The sequence below is a fragment of the Helianthus annuus genome, chromosome 16 (assembly GCF_002127325.2).
Source record: "Helianthus annuus cultivar XRQ/B chromosome 16, HanXRQr2.0-SUNRISE, whole genome shotgun sequence".
NCBI classification, from domain to species: Eukaryota; Viridiplantae; Streptophyta; class Magnoliopsida; order Asterales; family Asteraceae; genus Helianthus; species Helianthus annuus.
The window spans coordinates 5,978,396-5,997,860 of record NC_035448.2 but is presented as its reverse complement, the minus strand read 5'-3'; positions in this window follow the sequence as shown (position 1 = coordinate 5,997,860).

Here is a 19,465-nt window from a genome sequence, read left to right as displayed (position 1 = left end):
ATTTTATTAAAATCCTCGAAAACAGCCTAGTTTTGGATATTTAAGTTGAAATGACATAAGTAGTAATTTGTGTATCTAAATGTCGAGAATGTTATCTATAAATGATCTAACATGTTATGTGTCAATAAAAGTGTTATGTGCAATGTCGTATGTTTATTTGTGAACGGGAATAGATGGGGAGTTTATATGGGCATAAACCGTTAATGTAATGCATGTTATGTGATAGATACGTGTAGGAACTTTGTGCTCTATTTGGAAACCACTAAATGACTAACTGGTAATCAAATTAGGACGTGATTGACCGATTTTGACTGTTAGCTATATTTTAGAATCTAACCGAGCAAACCGAGGTGAGTTCACACGCTTTCTAAGGCATGGGATTCCCGATGGTTTGGGAATGGGTTAAAGAATTAAAACGGAATCTACATATCTTACTTAGGTAGGATATGTATGGCCATCCTCCTTGAGTAGGATGCCAATATTAATCCTGCGTATTCTCTTTGGGAGAACTACGTACGTTCGTCCTCCTTGGGTAGGACAACAACCTTAAAACTTACTAGACAAAACTCTATCATAAGTCCCTCATTTTATATCGACTTAATCGCCGAGGCCGATGGCGAGCAGGTCATTAGTTAATAGCGCTATTAGGTTTAACAAACCTCACACCATGTTGTGTCCGAACGGGAGTGTACTAATGGACTAAGGCAAAGGGTCAATGCTGATAGACATTGACTTAGGGCACAACTTACTTTCGTTAGTAGTCGATATCATACCGTCTAGTAATTCACATGGGGAAGCCCCCAATAATCATGAATATGGTTTGGGTAATAAAGCATGAACTGGTTAATCTTACTTTCAACTACGGGGTAACCCCCACGGAAATTACGCTAATGAAAGACAAAACCACGTTTTCGGAAACAACTTAAAACTAAACAACCAAACGTGAACTCACTCAACTTTGTTGTTGACTCGTTGTTACATGCCTTACAGATCGTTAAATGCTTGGAGCTTGCACGAGGAAGGAGTCGTTGTGGGATGCGGACATGATATGTCCCGTTCTTAATAAATAAACCTTATGAACTTATAAAACTTATGATTTGGACTTTAAACTTATGAACTATGGACTTATGTTCTTGGATTTACGTTTATGCTTCCGCTGTTTAAACTAAACTTAGTTAACTAGATTTGGTCACCAATTGTATTGTGGTTGATTTTATTTACTTAATTAGGTTGCTCAATATGATTGGTGGCTCGGTCCTGGTCATGTCACGCCTCCAAGCGGTGGTACTCCACATGGTGGATTTTGGGGGTGTGACAGATTGGTATCAGAGAGATTGGTTATAGTGAACTTGGTTTTAAAAAGGGGAAAAGCTTTTTGATAAAACCAGACTATAACCTGTACAGTGCTCAACGATCCACAACGACGCTTCGCTCCACGTGCAAGACTCAACATCCTAGGTGATATGGTTTATGTTTATATTACCTACTTGTTAGTTACATGGTACATTGTTCATGGTATGCATTAGTTAATGTGATAACTGCTATTTGAACCTTGTCTGCTTACTCTCTTCTGTCACTCCACACTTACGCACATTTCGACACCTTTCTTACGTGTGTTCCTTCGATGTGAAGATCATGAGTGGACGTCTCGACTTGACCCAGGGTCAGCTGACGGCCATGATTAACGAACGGATTGCTGAAGCCTTAGCAATCAAATCAAGGAGTCAACCCGTGCACCCTCAAACACGCATGGGCACCTTCAAGGCGTTCCTAGAATGCAAACCCCCCACTTTCGATGGCACTGGAGGGGCAATCAGCCTTCTACACTGGACCCGAAGAATCGAATATACATTCGAAGAAAGTGAAAGCCCTGCCAGCAAACGAGTAGAGTACGCTACTGGCATGTTGCAAGGGAAAGCGTATTCTTGGTGGAACGCACAAGTTCAGATGCTCGGGTTGGCAGACGCGAATGCCATCCTCTGGAGCGACTTCAAGGATTGGATTAAGGAAGAATTCTGCCACCTGGACGACATTCTGGAACTGGAAATAGAGTATTATGGTTTGAAGATGGAAGGATCAGAGATTGAGGCGTACACAAAGAGCTCCAACGACTTGGCTGCCTTATGTCCTAACATGTCACAACCCATATCTAGGCGAATCAAGCTATACCTCAGAGGCTTAGTCCCGGAAATCCAAGGGTCTGTGAGTGCGGCCAACCTTCCCACAATCCAGCAAGTCGTTCGTTTGGCGCACCAACTCACCGATCAGGCGGTGGAAGAGGGCAGGTTGCCCAAGCGTAGCTCTTCCAATGCAGATGCTCTTATTAGTAACAAGTATATTTGGGGTGATCACCAAGGTGAGGGTCCTAGCTCTATACGACGGGAACCGCACAGGAAACTCAGGCTAAACTACCAAAATCAGGGGGGATACCTAGGGAATAAACCGAGATGCCGCAAGTGCCAACGGCACCACAGCGGGTCATGTGCGGAATCGTGTTGTCATCAGTGCAAGAAGTTGGGACATATGGCTAGAGACTGTAGGAGCCCATATCCTGCAAACCGGAACCAACGGCAACACCGGCAGGGTAATGAGAGATGTTACCAGTGCGGTGCTGAGAGTCACTTCAAGAGGAACTGTCCGCAGATGAGACAGAATCGTGACAACAGCGGCAACTAGGGCAACGGGAACAATAACGGAGACAATAAGGATAACCGCAGGACTGGTAAGCATGAGTTCCTGAATGGACAAGAGGAAGAAGGAAACAACCCCAACATTGTGGCGGGTAAGTTCCTACCAGACAATTTCCTTGTTTCTATTTTAGTTAATTCGGGTATAGATGTTAGATATGTGTTCCTAAGAGTTAGTCAGGTGCTTAAGCATACCCCATTATCCTCAAAACACCAAACACGTTGTAGAACTAGCTAATGGTGAAAGTCTTAAGGGCACACATGCAGTTAAGGGTTGTAACCTCGTCTTAGCTGGTCGGACCCTCTCTATCGACCTCATTCCTATGGTTCTGGGTAGTTTTGACGTTGTCATTGGGATGGATTGGTTATCTCGACACCAAGCGGAGATTATTTTCAAGGAGAAAATCGTCCGGATTCCTTGTCCTGATAAAGAACCCCTCGTGATTTGTGGCGACAAGAGTGGTGCTGTTGTAGGCATCATCTCTTTCCTTAAGGCCCAGAAGTGTTTGCGAAAGGGCCACACCGCTATCCTAGCCCTCATTTCTGATTCATCCTCGGAAGAAAAGAAGATAGAAGACATTCCTATTGTGCGCGACTCTCCTGGAGTATTTCCTGAGGAATTACCTGGTCTTCCGCCTCATCGACAAGTCGAGTTTCAAATCGAGCTAGCTCCTGGAGCAGCACCAGTAGCTCGAGCACCATATCATCTAGCTCCATCAGAACTCCAAAAACTGTCCACGCAACTATAAGAACTCTTGGAAAAGGGTTTCATACGTCCTAGCTCTTCGCCTTGGGGAGCTCCGGTGTTATTCGTAAAGAAGAAAGACGATACCTTCAGAATGTGTATCGACTATCGCGAACTCAACAAGGTGACCGTGAAGAATCGTTATCCTCTTCCACGCATTGATGATTTGTTCGACCAGTTGCAAGGGTCGAGTTATTACCCTAAGATTGATTTGAGATCGGGCTACCATCAGCTGAGAGTCCGAGAGGAGGACGTCTCCAAAACCGCATTCAGAACTCGTTACGGCCATTATGAGTTCCTGGTTATGCCTTTTGGATTAACGAATGCACCTGCGGTCTTCATGGATCTCATGAACTGAGTGTGCAAACCTTACCTGGATAAATTTGTCATAGTCTTCATCGACGACATCCTGATCTATTCCAAGAGTCAAGAAGAACACGAGCAACATCTGAGGCTTATTCTTGAACTTCTTCGAAAAGAGCAGTTGTATGCCAAGTTTTCAAAATGTGACTTCTGGCTTCGCGAAGTCCATTTTCTAGGCCATGTGGTAAACAAGGATGGAATTCATGTTGATCCATCCAATATTCACTCGATCAAGAACTGGCCTGCACCCCGCACACCAACAGAAATCCGTCAATTCTTGGGTCTGGCGAGCTACTACAGAAGGTTTATCAAAGATTTCTCCAAGATTGCGCAACCTCTCACTTCACTGACTCAGAAAGGTGTCACCTATCGTTGGGGTGATGCACAGGAATCCGCATTTCAACACTTGAAAGATAGACTTTGTAGCGCACCTATCCTCTCATTGCCCGAAGGCACAGATGATTTTGTAGTTTATTGCGATGCTTCCATCCAAGGACTTGGTTGCGTGTTGATGCAACGTGACAAGGTCATTGCCTACGCATCACGCCAACTTAAAGTTCACGAAAGGAACTACACTACGCATGACCTGGAATTGGGAGCAGTTGTTTTTGCGGTTAAGATATGGAGACATTGCCTGTACGGTACCAAGTGCACCATTTACACCGATCACAGGAGTCTCGAGCATATCTTCAAGCAAAAGGAGTTAAACATGCGACAACGCCGATGGGTCGAACTCTTGAATGATTATGAATGCGCTATCAAGTATCATCCGGGCAAGGCCAATGTTGTGGCTGACGCCCTCAGCCAAAAGGATACTATACCTAAGCGTGTACGTGCGTTACAGGTTACCATCCAATCTAACCTCCCCGCTCAGATTCCCGATGCTCAGATTGAAGCATTGAAGGCAGAGAACATCAGGGCTGAGTCCCTACGAGGATCGAGGCAACGACTAGAACAAAAGGAAAACGGTGCCTACTATGTTAACAGACGCATCTGGGTTCCACTTTATAGAGATTTACGCGAGCTTGTGATGGATGAAGCACATAAGTCTCGTTATTCAGTACATCCTGGTTCGGATAAGATGTACCATGACCTAAAGACTACATACTGGTGGCCTGGAATGAAAGCCAGCATAGCAACCTACGTCAGCAAATGTTTGACTTGTGCGAGAGTCAAGGTCGAATACTAGAAACCATCAGGCCCACTCCAACAGCCAGAGATACCTAAATGGAAATGGGAGCAAATTTCCATGGATTTCGTTACTGGCCTGCCTAGATCTCAATGCGGAAATGACACCATCTGGGTGATCGTGGATGGACTGACCAAGTCTGCACATTTTCTAACTATCAAGGAAACGGATAAGTTTTCTACTCTAGCAGGCATCTACCTAAAGGAAGTAGTATCAAGGCACGGAGTGCCAACCTCCATCATTTCTGGTCGTGACGCGCGTTTTACCTCTGAACTGTGGCAAGCTATGCACAAGTCTTTTGGCTCACGTTTAGATATGAGCACCGCTTATCATCCATAGACGGATGGGAAATCTAAACGCACCATCCAAACTCTTGAAGACATGCTTAGGGCATGCGTAATCGACTTTGGTAACGGTTGGGAAAAGCATACCCCGTTAGTGGGGTTTCGTACAATAGCTACCACACCAGCATCCAGGCCGCTCCGTTTGAGGCATTGTATGTACGTAAATGCCGATCACCTCTATAATGGGCAGAAGTTGGTGATAGTCAAATCACTGGCCCAGAACTTGTAGTAGATACAACCGAGAAGATTGCTCAGATACGACAACGCATGGCGGCAGCTCGTGACCGTCAGAAAAGCTATGCCGATAAGCGAAGAAAGCCACTCGAGTTCCAGGTTGGGGATCGGGTGCTACTCAAAGTCTCACCTTGGAAAGGTGTAGTTCGTTTTGGCAAACGAGGCAAGCTCAATCCACATTATGTCGGACCATTCGAAATCATTGAGAAAATCGGCAAAGTGGCCTACAGGTTGAATCTACCTGAAGAACTCAGCGGAGTTCACAACGTATTCCACGTGTCAAATCTGAAGAAATATCTGTCAGACGAGACCCTCATAGTTCCTCTCAAGGAGCTCACTATCGACGACCAGCTGCGATTCGTCGAAGAACCAGTAGAGATTACGGATCGAGATGTTAAAATTCTCAAGCGCACCAGAATACCTCTTGTCCGAGTTCGTTGGGATTCCCGTCGTGGCCAAGAGTACACCTGGGAACGAGAAGACCAAATGAAACTCAAGTACCCCTAGCTGTTTAAGAAAAACACAACCACTACTGAGGCTGAAGTTACTGCAGAATTTCGGGACGAAATTCCAAATCAACGGGGGGATGATGTGACACCCCAGGAAAACCAGGAAACAAACGCAACATAACTAGCTTCTTAACAGGGGGAGAATGTGACAACCCTCAAAATTACATGTATTCCGTACAATTTATTAATGAAAATTAAAGTGCTTAATGACTATGCTGAATCATTTAACTGCTTTCTGATATCTGTGTTATACTTACATGTATTTGTTAACATGCTAGTAGTGTACAGAAAAGTTACTAAATAGTCATGCGTGCTTTCCTAAGTGTTAGAAATTAAAGGTGTTATATATATATATATATATATATATATATATAAAAGACACCTTACGGATTAATTAAGCACTTAAATGGAACAGTGTCAAACCGAACAACCGGACTTTACCCGGAACATAAAAATATTGCCAAAGACATAGTTTTCACTTTTCTGAGCTAGCTAGGGTCCCCGAATACCCTAACACCCTTTATATTAAATAACATGCTTAAAATCCTAATTAAACCCTTTTGATTTCAACTAGAACTTAACTATAACATTACACCACCCAACCCTTAACCCCCCCCCCCCTCTTGACGATCACCCAAGGGGGTGACCCACTTCCATTTTGTTGAATATTTTAAGCCCTAATGTTGGTTATCTAGACAACATATTATACATTGGACATTAGTAAACTTGGATTATAAGTATGCATGTTAGTCCTCCATTCTCTTTCATCCCACACTTCAACTTCAAGCTCATCTCCTTCCCTCTACACCCCTCACGGCCGAACCCATCAACCACCATATCACCACCATCCAAATCTCCATTCAACTATTTCTCATACATACATACATAGAAGCAAGGAGTCCTACAAACAAGCCGGGTGCTTTCGGAAGTGCAAGAACCTCTCTAGATTTCTTTTATCCACCACATTTACATCTTGTTTCTTCCCTAGCCTTGAGCTAGTAGTAAGTGTTCTAAATCTTCATCTTGCTCTTGTATTTTGTGGTTAATAGATGATTAAATGTTGAAATGTTAAAGAACACCCATGAACATAAACTAAAGTCTTGAACATATGGAATAAAAGATGGATAAAGAGAAGATATGTGTGTAAATCATGTAGATTTTGTGTTGTTATGATTCTTATTGATTTTCTGATGATTTTTCTGGTTAATATTGATGTTTGATGTTGTTGTGATCACTAAACATGTTAACGGAATCAATCGAACACAAGTTAGAAAGTTAAAAGCTGAAACAGAAAGCTGGTTGGTTTTTACAGCCAACTTCAGTTGGCTGTAACCAGATAACTTAATGAAAAATGTATCTTCTGAAGTCTAGATTTATGTATTATGAAATACAGTTCTAATGGCACTGGAATCGTAATTTTTAGACTTCGTTTACTATTTTTAAAGTGTCATTTTGTAACAGCAGCTAGAGAGCTGCATTTTTACTGCTAAAAATATGCATTTTGTTTTCTGTCATAACTTGAGTTCTGTGTAGAGTTAGATCATGAAATTGGTACTGTAGATGGACATTGGTGTCGTAGTAATTGTCTCACTGGAATTTTGTCAATCCGACTTACAATGAATTTTTAATGAATTATTCCGTGGACTGCAGTCAGAAAAAGATAAATCTGAGTGCAGTCCGGAAAATGATTTTTATTAAAATATTGGTGATGAATGAGATCCCGAGATTTTTACACAATAATATTTGGATCATTTAGCACCTTCTGTAAAAAGTTGGGAATTTTTAGAACAAGTTAACTATTTTATTAAAATCCTCGAAAACAACCCAGTTTTGGATATTTAAGTTGAAATAACATAAGTAGTAATTTGCGTATCTAAATGTCGAGAATGTTATCTAAATGATCTAACATGTTATGTGTCAATAAAAGTGTTATGTGCAATGTCGTATGTTTATTTGTGAACGGGAATAGATGGGGAGTTTATATGGGCATAAACCGTTAATGTAATGCATGTTATGTGATAGATACATGTAGGAACTTTGTGCTCTATTTGGAAACCACTAAATGACTAACTGGTAATCATATTAGGACGTGATTGACCGACTTTGACTGTTAACTATATTTGAGAATCTAACCGAGCAAACCGAGGTGAGTTCACACACTTTCTAAGGCATGGGATTCCCGGTGGTTTGGGAATGGGTTAAAGAATTAAAACGGAATCTACATATCTTACTTAGGTAGGATATGTACGGCCATCCTCCTTGGGTAGGATGCCAATATTAATCCTGCGTATTCTCTTTGGGAGAACTACGTACGTTCGTCCTCCTTGGGTAGGACAACAACCTTAAAACTTACTAGACAAAACTCTATCATAAGTCCCTCATTTTATATCGACTTAATCGCCGAGGCCGATGGCGAGCGGGTCATTAGTTAATAGCGCTATTAGGTTTAACAAACCTCACACCGTGTCGTCCGAACGGGAGTGTACTAATGGACTAAGGCAAAGGGTCAATGCTGACAGACATTGACTTAGGGCACAACTTACTTTCGTTAGTAGTCGATATCATACCGTCTAGTAGTTCACATGGGGAAGCCCCCACTAATCATGAATATGGTTTGGGTAATAAAGCATGAATTGGTTAATCTTACTTTCAACTACGGGGTAACCCCCACGGCAATTACGCCAACGAAAGACAAAACCACGTTTTCGGAAACAACTTAAAACTAAACAACCAAACGTGAACTCACTCAACTTTGTTGTTGACTCGTTGTTACATGCCTTACAGGTCGTTAAATGCTTGGAGCTTGCACGAGGAAGGAGTCGTTGTGGGATGCGGACATGATATGTCCCGTTCTTAATAAATAAACCTTATGAATTTATGAAACTTATGATTTGGACTTTAAACTTATGAACTATGGACTTATGTTCTTGGATTTACGTTTATGCTTCCGCTGTTTAAAAAAACTTAGTTAACTAGCTTTGGTCACCAATTGTATTATGGTTGATTTTATTTACTTAATTACGTTGTTCAATATGATTGGTGGCTCGGTCCTGGTCACGTCACGCCTCCAAGCGGTGGCAGGGGCGGAACCAATTAAGAATGAGCCGTAGCACGGGCTACGGCTCAACCCCGTATTCACAGTGTTTTTTTTCGGTTTTCTACATATCATACCCCAAAACATATACGAGGATACCCCTAAAATAAAATTATGAAACTTGATATTATTCGTTAAGCCCAAAACTTGTAAGGTAACAAAGCCCAAGTAATTAATTTTATGATAATTAAGTCCAAATTGTAATAACTAATAAAGTCCAATTAATAAAATAAGTGATCTTGCGTGTCTTATGGTTGAAATGGGAACACATACCTTGGTTTATCGGGTAATGAAGTTAGCTTTGGTTTTACCGGTTGCAACCGCAACCGTTGAAAGGTGTTTTTTTGAAGTTGAAGCTTGTCAAGACGGATTTACGCAGTCGAATAGGCGCGGAATTTTTGAACAATGCCATGTTTGTACGGTCGAAAAAGATTTTTTTCATGAAGTAAAAGACGACGATGTGATAAAACGATTTCAAGCTATGAAAAAAAAGAGGACAAATCTATTAGGTATTTGTTGTACTTTATTTATTTATGGTCGTTCTTTTAATATTGTATGATTGCACGGTAAAAAAAATTCCAGGATACCCCTAATTTAATTGGCTAGTTCCGCCACTGAGCGGTGGTACTCCGCATGGTGGATTTTGGGGGTGTGACACAATAGAACCGAATTTGCAGCCGGTACATAAAACACACCGTATTTGGGTTTTACCTGCCTTTATTGTATCGGACCCATGTCCAGTATCCGGTTTAACTGGCGGTTCATACCGATATCTAAAACATTGGTTTCACGTATTCTTGTAGAAAGTAAAAACAATATATAATTCACTTTGTATTTCATTCAAAATGTTAAATACGAGAGTATCAGATACCACATGAAGTCTGTTTTCTTGATCACAAAGAGTAACTAACTATATAGAAAACAACAAAAATAAATAAATAAATAAATAACACTTCTGGACTTTTTAACACAATCTTTTAACTTCATGGCTATATAAAACCCAAGAAAATGTTAACCAAAATGCTACAGAAACTAGATTTAGTTGAGGATGAAGCTTTACGAGCGCGTCGGCTGCTTTCGGATGTCTTGAGCCCATCTCTCTTCAAGTGCTTGTTCTCTTGTACCATGATCACCCAAAATAGGAAATATGATTTGAGTAATATGTTATGTTATTGGAATTCGAAAGCGCGGGTTTGAGTTTAAGAAACTTAAACATATGTTACAAAGTTTATAGTCGAGGGAAATTGTTGAATCTTGACCAATTCCTTTCATTAGGTGATTGTGCTTTGACTAATTCCTTTTCTTAGTGTTGTGAGTTTTGACCAATTCTTTTTCTTAGTAGTGTGTTCGAGTTGCGAAAACAACCTCTTGCACGAATGCAGGGTAAGGACGCACTTCAGGTTCAAGTTGGTTCATGAAAAACTAACCAGCTTGTGATATTTAGGTGTAAAAGATTCTTGTTCAAGAATCATTCAAGTAAAATGTCAAAATAGTCCATGAGTTTAGGCACTTTAGTCCAAAAGTAAAACGTTTTGTATCTGGGTCCCTAAATTTCATTTTTGTTGCCATTTTCATGCAATTGATAAACTGGGTTAGAAATTTCCCCGTCGTTTTCCTCGTTTAATTAAAATATATTATGACATAAAATGACAATTGTACTCATCATTTAAACGAATAAAAAGAGAGAAGCTAACAGAAAATTCTAACCCAGTTTGACAATTGGATGAAAATGATAATAACAATGAAACCTCAGGACCCAGATACAAAATGTTTTATTTGTAAACTGAAGTGTCAAAAGTAATCTAAACTCGGGACCATTTTGGCACTTTACTCGTCAAACAAAAAGTTTATTGTTTTGGTGTAGGGATTGGGATATCAAACCAACCATTTCGACTTGTTGGTTCAGTTCTGTTTGTTCATGAAGGAAAACATATGAATCATACCTGTCACAGCAGATAGTGCAGAAGAGAATACAGTGAGGAAGTTCGACATGCCTGTCATCTTGATCTGGTTCCTCCTTAGGGTGCTGACTGATGATGGGGACTTAGAGAACCGAAAAGGGGTATCGGTTATGGAGAGGAGGTTTCGTGATGATGTTATGGCTAATGGGGTGTGTGAATTGTGTAACTGAGTAACCCCTAAACCTCCACATAACTCTCCTTATATAAGCACCCAGGAGGAAACCTAATTAGTTACTAAGGGTAATATGGTCCATCAACAATTACCAACTAATTAAATAATAGGTTCTAATATATTTTGATCTCTATAATGTAAATGATTATGATGGCTATAGATTAAATATTAATACGTAATATATTTAATCTTACATTCTCCCACTTAGCCGAGTAATCATTTACTATGAGTATTAGATAAGCCTGATCGGGAGTTAACACTCATTTTAGCCTTAAACAAGTACTATAGCAGAAAAATACAGCCGTTGAATCATTATGCGACTCAGGACCCCCATTAATCATACTATAGCCTTAATTTAAAACCTAATCATCATGATCAAAATACGCGTAAGCCCTTTGTTTGATTTGTAACTTTTATTTGTCTATATGCCATTATACCGGTTGAACATATTCTAACAGACATACAAAATCAAACTTGAGGAAAATTAACTAATACTTAGTCATTCATAGTACGATATGCAATTGCGCACGACTATTAATTAATACCCGTCTATGAGCTCTCTTAATAAGACTTATGGGTAATAGCCCTTCAGTTATAGGATCCTTAAGCATATCATGAATGTATTCGATACAAAACTTAGTTTCCTCAATTCGTTCATAAACGAATAATTAATTGCGTATCGAAACTTAATGCAACACCTCTTGAACTGTTACTGTTCAAGGAGTTATGGTAGCTGACTTTATCACACTAATTCTTCAAAACATTATATGGAGTTAATAAACTTATGAGTCCACTGATTAAATTTCCAACAACATTTAGTGACCATGTTATGTCGTTATAACTCAGGTTGTTTAATATCAGTGCATTATGACTCCTCCATGAAATAGGTTTTGTCTGCTGACATAAAGATATACCCGAAACTGCATTTTATAATCTTTGAATATCTCAAAGTTAGAGTAATAAACCGGTTTTAATTCTCACTTCTTCTTTAAATTGTAGTCTCTCGTTTCTTTTAAAGATATTGTAATACTCCATTAGATGCTACACATTAATCTAGACATATCTAGTGTGTTGCAATATGAGTAATATCTAAACGAGTATAGACTTAAACTTACATAAGGCTTCTAATTAATGAAGCATAAATAAATAATCTCATTTATCCTATTGTCCTCTAAAGGAGAGCAATATTGATTGTTACATATGTAAGGACCCATTTAATGTTAAACTTATGGAACGAAACTAATATCCCATTGGGTCTATCTCAGTATGTTATGATATCAATCACGTAAGAGATATCTCTGAGTTTTATTATATCAAAGTTTGTGTTAACAATGCTTTGACTTATGTAACATATGCTTGTCAAAGAATGTCATCTATATAGACTAGTTTATTTTGGTTGCTCCCACTCATCTTGAGGTAGGTACATTAATCCACTTGATTCTTGATGAAAATAATTACGTTAGCTTTTCATCACATTATGATGTTTGCATTAACCCATACATGGATATTATTGGCTTACAAATAAAGTGTTCTTTAACCTTCAGTTTGAAACTTTAGGTTGTTATCTAATGAACATGTAAATGTGTCAGCCATTTATTAGGGAAAAACGTTTTAATGTTCATCTAATGTAGCTTAAAACTATTATAAGCTACTAGAACAGTGATGATCCTCAAAGAAATCTTTTGTTAGATATGCAATAAAGATTCTTTAATAATTTATCTCTTCCTGAGAACAACCTTTGACAACCAATCATGCTTTTGAGTGTCTTAACGCTTATATTAGGATTTGGTTTATTATGAACACTCTAAGGTAATTCAATCAAATCCCAAATGTTACACAAACACATAAAATCAGTTTTACTAGAAAACTGTTTTATTCCATTCATATGATTGATTTACACTAATGGCTTAATTTGAAGAGATAGGATCAGTAAACATTTCCAAAATCCATTTCAACTTCAATTAGGGAGGTTATGTAATCATCAAAGTTAGTAGGCTTTTAAACCTAGATGACCTCCTGAGTTGATTATTTGGTTCATTAGAAGTTTCAATTTTATGGATTAGCTCTTGGTTAGGTTGCTATCATTTTCATTCTAAGTTTGTAAGAGTTGGTGCAGTATAGTGTACAAGAGGTGTAATCGGAGTTAAATTCGGAGTGAATTTAATGACACTCTTCCCCCCGCCTCTTGTATTCCATGCAAGTCATAATAAGGACTTTGACTGCTCCCACTAACCTTAGAAATCTTTAGGAACTCAGCATGCTTAGGGTCAATACTTAACGACCAACAAATTCTAATAGAGAAAACAAATTAATGACATTAGTCGTTGTAGTTTCTCTTGTTGAGGATTATGTTAGTTTAGGTAAGAAATCTAAGTGCGCCCACAATTAAGCAACAATGAAACTTTTGTAAGAGTAGCATTAGATTTAAGGAGATAAGGTTTGATTGAACAGTGTCGTGATGGAACGATGTCTTGTACAAGAGGTGCAAACTTATAAGGTAATGTAAAATTTTCACTCCCCACCTCTTGCAACTATTGCAAGTTATTATTAAGACACTTAATGCTCCCACTGATCTTTAATATCTCTAAAATGCTACAAGAAAAGTTTCAATGAGCTACGTGACGCGGGAACCTATCACATATACGTTAGACTTTATTTGATTTCTTTAATGTCCAGATATCATAAGAAACTTTAGGAACATATTTAATAGAAATCTTATAAAGTATATGTATGAATAAATTTCTTCTAAGACCGTGGGCCATATGTGACAAAATTTAGATACAAGTTGATAGTCTGTTAAATGATAAATGAATTATGTCTGAATATTCCATTTGGAATAAGTTCCACAAATGTCAATGAATGACTTATGATGGACCCATACTTATTCCTTAAGCCAAGTAATATTTAGGGCTGTAACGTCATGATTTAGAATCACTGAAAATGAGATTAGATGAAAAAATCATCCTCATTAACCATGTTATGATTTCTCATGAATTTTGGTTCTAATGGATGAAATTTATAAGTCTCATTTTCCTTTTGTCAAATTCTCGTTAGCATGATGACAAAGGTTGTGAAAAATAAGGTATCATCTAGTTTCATCTTAGTAATGTTTCTATCCAGATATTTAGAACAAATAAGAGGAGAGTTTAAAATAAGTGTGACTTTATGTTGACTATGCAAACCTCACAACCTTCATAACATTGCTTAATTATGATACTGTATTCTGATTAATCTCCAGAATATATAAGGTATCGAAAAGCGTTGTTGGAAGACTGTTCATTATGGTTCTTATAGTCTTAACATTTAATTTTGTCACTAACTCTCATGTTAGTTATTTGTCGAGTTCTGGTAAGGAAACGTATGGAACTAGAGTCAACTAATCATGTGTTAATTGGAATATTAAAATTATCAGACTTAAATATCATTAGTAAGTTACTATCTAATTAATTTATCCAACTGTTCTTTAGAATAATGGATAGTCTCGTTGCTTATGCCTAGTCTAATGACATAATTATGCAGTGAGATTTTCTCTTGAAGAACCTTAACGTTGGGATTAACACTTGTAATTTGTCTATGGACTTTAGAACAATCCTCTCGTAAAGTTCTTAGTGGTTGTAAGGTGAATAACATCTTATTTTCCAGTTTCAAACATTTATTTCTATGTACATATGTTGCTTATCAACACACTCGTTATACTTTGGTACTTTTGAGTGTTATAGCTGATTTATAATGCATCAAATTGTACAAATGAAGACTTAGTATGTAATGTACTGGAAAATGTACTTATTTCCATGCGTAAGCCCTTAACTTTATGGGTCATGGTATTGTACATTATAATATATTCACATATACCACTTAACCATATAATTTATAATTAGTTAAATGAAGACATGCACCTTAGGAGTTCTTGTGATTATTCCACAATTATAGAATAGTCTTAGGAAAAACTTAATCTGGAATAACTTTAGTGATAGCAATTATATTAGAGAGTTCTTGATTATCATAAGAGACATCATGTTCGATTTATCCTAATCATCATGCTCTACTTTTCTTCTGTAGTGCCTTATCAGAAGAGAGCAATAAGGTTATTGTGTCTTAAGAGATAATCAATGATTTAATTTAAGAGCTAGTTCTTATAGAAACTTTAAATAAAGCAAAACATTTTATGCTTAGGAATTAGAGTGGATGAGATATAGATTTATAGAAGAAAATTATAGTGAGTAAAATTATGGGCACTAAGAATAAGGCAGACAAAATGATCACAAAATTAATTGAGGATCATTAATATAAGGATCATTATGTGAAGAGGTTGTGATATGTCTATTACTAACATCAAAATAATAGACTACTTAAAGTTCTACTTAAACGAAGACAAAACAGCTTTGGCCAGAAGTGTAATCATTTAAGCATATGTGCAAAGTGGTTGTAACAAATCAGCTTTGGCCAGAAATTGAGACAAACACTTTAGTTATGCACTTGTTGAGTATGCCATCTATGAATGAATTAGATCAGCTTTGGCCAGAAATTAAGACATTCATGCTTATGATGCACACACAACATAGCTTTCGTAATACTTGGATGATAAGTAGATGTATCAAGTCAGCTTTGGCCAGAAATGATGCATCAGAAGCTCATTCAAGTAAAGCCATTTTGGTTTTGTAAAACATTATTTGATCCTCATTAATTAACTAAATAATTACAAAAACCAATCATTTAATAGCAAACCACCCGTTAGCGCGGATCGACTAATCACGTTATGGTTGCGAGTCGCAACTACGATCTCGACTAATGACGTTATGGTTGCGAGTCGCAACCACGATCTCGACTAATGACGTTATGGTTGCGAGTCGCAACTACGGTCTCGACTAATCACGTTATGGTTGCGAGTCGCAACTACGGTCTCGACTAATCACGTTATGGTTGCGAGTCGCAACTACGGTCTCGACTAATCACGTTATGGTTGCGAGTCGCAACTACGGTCTCGAGTGATCACGTTATGGTTACGAGTAGCAACCTCATGGTCTCGAGTGATGACGTAATGGTTGCGAGTAGCAACCTCATGGTTGCGAGTGATGACGTTATGGTTGCGAGTAGCAACCTCATGGTTGCGAGTAGCAACCTCGCTAACAGCTGTTAATTGTGATATCATAACCGAAAATTCGAAATTAAGGGATTATGGGATATTATTTCCTGTTTTAAAGTGATCTAATTTTATCAACATATTTCGAAATTGTAATATGTTTATCTTTTAACAGTTTTCTAAAAAAATTTAGAGGACAAAATTAGATCAAAACCAGGAAAAACACTTAATAATCCAAATCATATTCCAAATCATAACAGAATTTTCGAATTTTCACATGAACATGACGAACCCTAATCATAAAAATAAAATTCTGGAACCCGAAACCTGAAAATTTTTTAAGACTTCTAAACAGATTTCGGTTGTAAACATAAACCCAGTTAAAATCGAAAGAACATATGATTATTTTTCACGAAAACAAAGATCTCGAGTCGATGTTTATGACTCGAAACGGCTGTTAAGTTCATAAGGTTTCAAAATTCCGTTTTCCAAGTTTCAATCCCAGAATTATGGATACGAAAACAGAACTGACTAATCAACATATGCTCTGATACCACATGTTGGTTCAGTTCTGTTTGTTCATGAAGGAAAACATATGAATCATACCTGTCACAGCAGATAGTGCAGAAGAGAATACAGTGAGGAAGTTCGACATGCCTGTCATCTTGATCTGGTTCCTCCTTAGGGTGCTGACTGATGATGGGGACTTAGAGAACCGAAAAGGGGTATCGGTTATGGAGAGGAGGTTTCGTGATGATGTTATGGCTAATGGGGTGTGTGAATTGTGTAACTGAGTAACCCCTAAACCTCCACATAACTCTCCTTATATAAGCACCCAGGAGGAAACCTAATTAGTTACTAAGGGTAATATGGTCCATCAACAATTACCAACTAATTAAATAATAGGTTCTAATATATTTTGATCTTTATAATGTAAATGATTATGATGGCTATAGATTAAATATTAATACGTAATATATTTAATCTTACACGACTTATAAACCCGACCCATTTAACACAAACACAAGACATTTCACTCGACAAACGCTTAACAAAAACCTAGCTAGTAAACACAAAGCGAGCCATTTTGTAACCAACCCGACCCTAATACATCATACCCACAACATACAAACCACATTCACGGGCAAACTAACCAACCCGACCCGCGGATCGACCGTCTTCATCTCTAACCACTTCACCATTTTCCTTAACATCCCCATGATCCATTTTCTTCACTTTCACCTCAACCCAGTGGCGGAACCATAGGAGGGTCAGGGGGGTCCATTGACCCTCCGGCCGGCGAAATCTCTAGTGTATAGGGTATATGAAGTGGTCGATTTTTTTAAAGCTTAAACCCTCAAAGTCGTCGTTTTTTTAGAGCTTGCCCCTTTCCAAGTCATTTAAATGAAGTAGAAAAGTGAAGACAGGATGTTCAGATAATATTTCCGGCTGCCGGAGATGAAGATGCAAGGAGCTATAGTGCAGGTAACAAATGGTTGCTTTTTAGAAGAGGAAAGAAGAAGTACGGAAGTAAAATGCATTTTTTTTAATTGTTTTAGGCTATTTTAAAAGTTTGGCCCCACCAGGTAATTAGGTAATTGATTTAAGTAATATCTTCTACTTTTATATTTTATTACTTGTTTTTACTTTTTACCGGAGATTAAATGTGTGACAACTCATTCCTAAACACTGTGCAAGATGCCAGACATAATATAAGATTTGAGTTTTCATTTAGATTCTACTTATTAGTTTATTTTATTCATTTTGAAGTAAAAGTATCTGGATCTCTTATTATTGTTTTTTTACCATTTTATGTGTTTATTATTTGTTATCATTTCATTTTGTTTAAGTTTTATTATTTAACTTGATTTTTGGTTATACGTAAATATATATGAGTAGTTATTGTTTGGCTTTCTTTTTATTAATTTGTTTGATTCAATTTGAAAACATGCTTTTTTATTATTTTATTTGATTGTTATTTTTCTATCTAAAGTTTAGTACTTGATTTGATTTTTTGTTAAATATATGTAATTAAAGAACATTTTTATCATGTAGAATTGTGTATTTGTAAATATATGAGGAAAAAGTATTGACTCTTTGTTAATAATAATTTAAATTCTTAAGAAAATACTACTAAAAGGGTTTTGGTTTATATCACATTGATGATTGATAAAAAGGATTACAATCGCCACCAATATATGTTAGTTCTCCTACTTGTAGTACGACATTTGGTTAAATTAACTGTTATATGCTAACGAATTTAATGAGTCATACGACCCCCCGGTTGTAAATTTCTGGTTCCGCCACTGCCTCAACCTCAATCTTACCTTTTGTCTCACTTTCTTGTACTTGTTTCAACAACGTTGCCACCTCACCCAACACATGATCTTGTCCAGATTCATCCCTTTGTTTCTCACTACTTTCTGATCTTTCACTTGCCTTCAAATCCGACGCCGTTTCGTTGGTTTCGCCGTCTTTTGTACTCTTTTCCTCGACTATATCCGGTTTGTTACATGCCACCTCAGCATCTTGCATCTCGACGTCTTTGATTTCTGGTTGCTTTGTGTCGGCAACGGTTGTTTCTTTGGCGGCTTTTGGTTCTTCGTTGGTATTAACGTTGTTAGGAGACTCCGAGGATGGACTTGGAGACTTTGACTTCGCTGTTTCAACATTTGTAGTATGATCAGAACTCGCCATCTCTATCAAGAATTTGAAGAAAAAAAACAGTGATGGTTTTTTTTTTAAGATTTAAAATACAAACAGAAAATAAGAAACCTTAGACGTTAATTAATTTTGTAGATAGTAGCAATTACACGTGACTGATGAAACAGCTGGGGATGTTACACGTGGTTCAACTCCTTATCCACGTGTTTACCCGCTAATTTATGGATTTATAACTTAACAAGTTTTAGGCCATCCGTAGTGATAAGCCTCCTTTGTGGGCGTTATGCGATATGTGGTAGGTCATGTCATCACGAGGCTTTATGAGGCGTTATGCAACCTGAGATCGTAGTCATAAAACCCCTTTTTCATCATTACTTAATTAATTAATTTTCAACTTTTTTTAATTAATTTCTAACTTTTTTA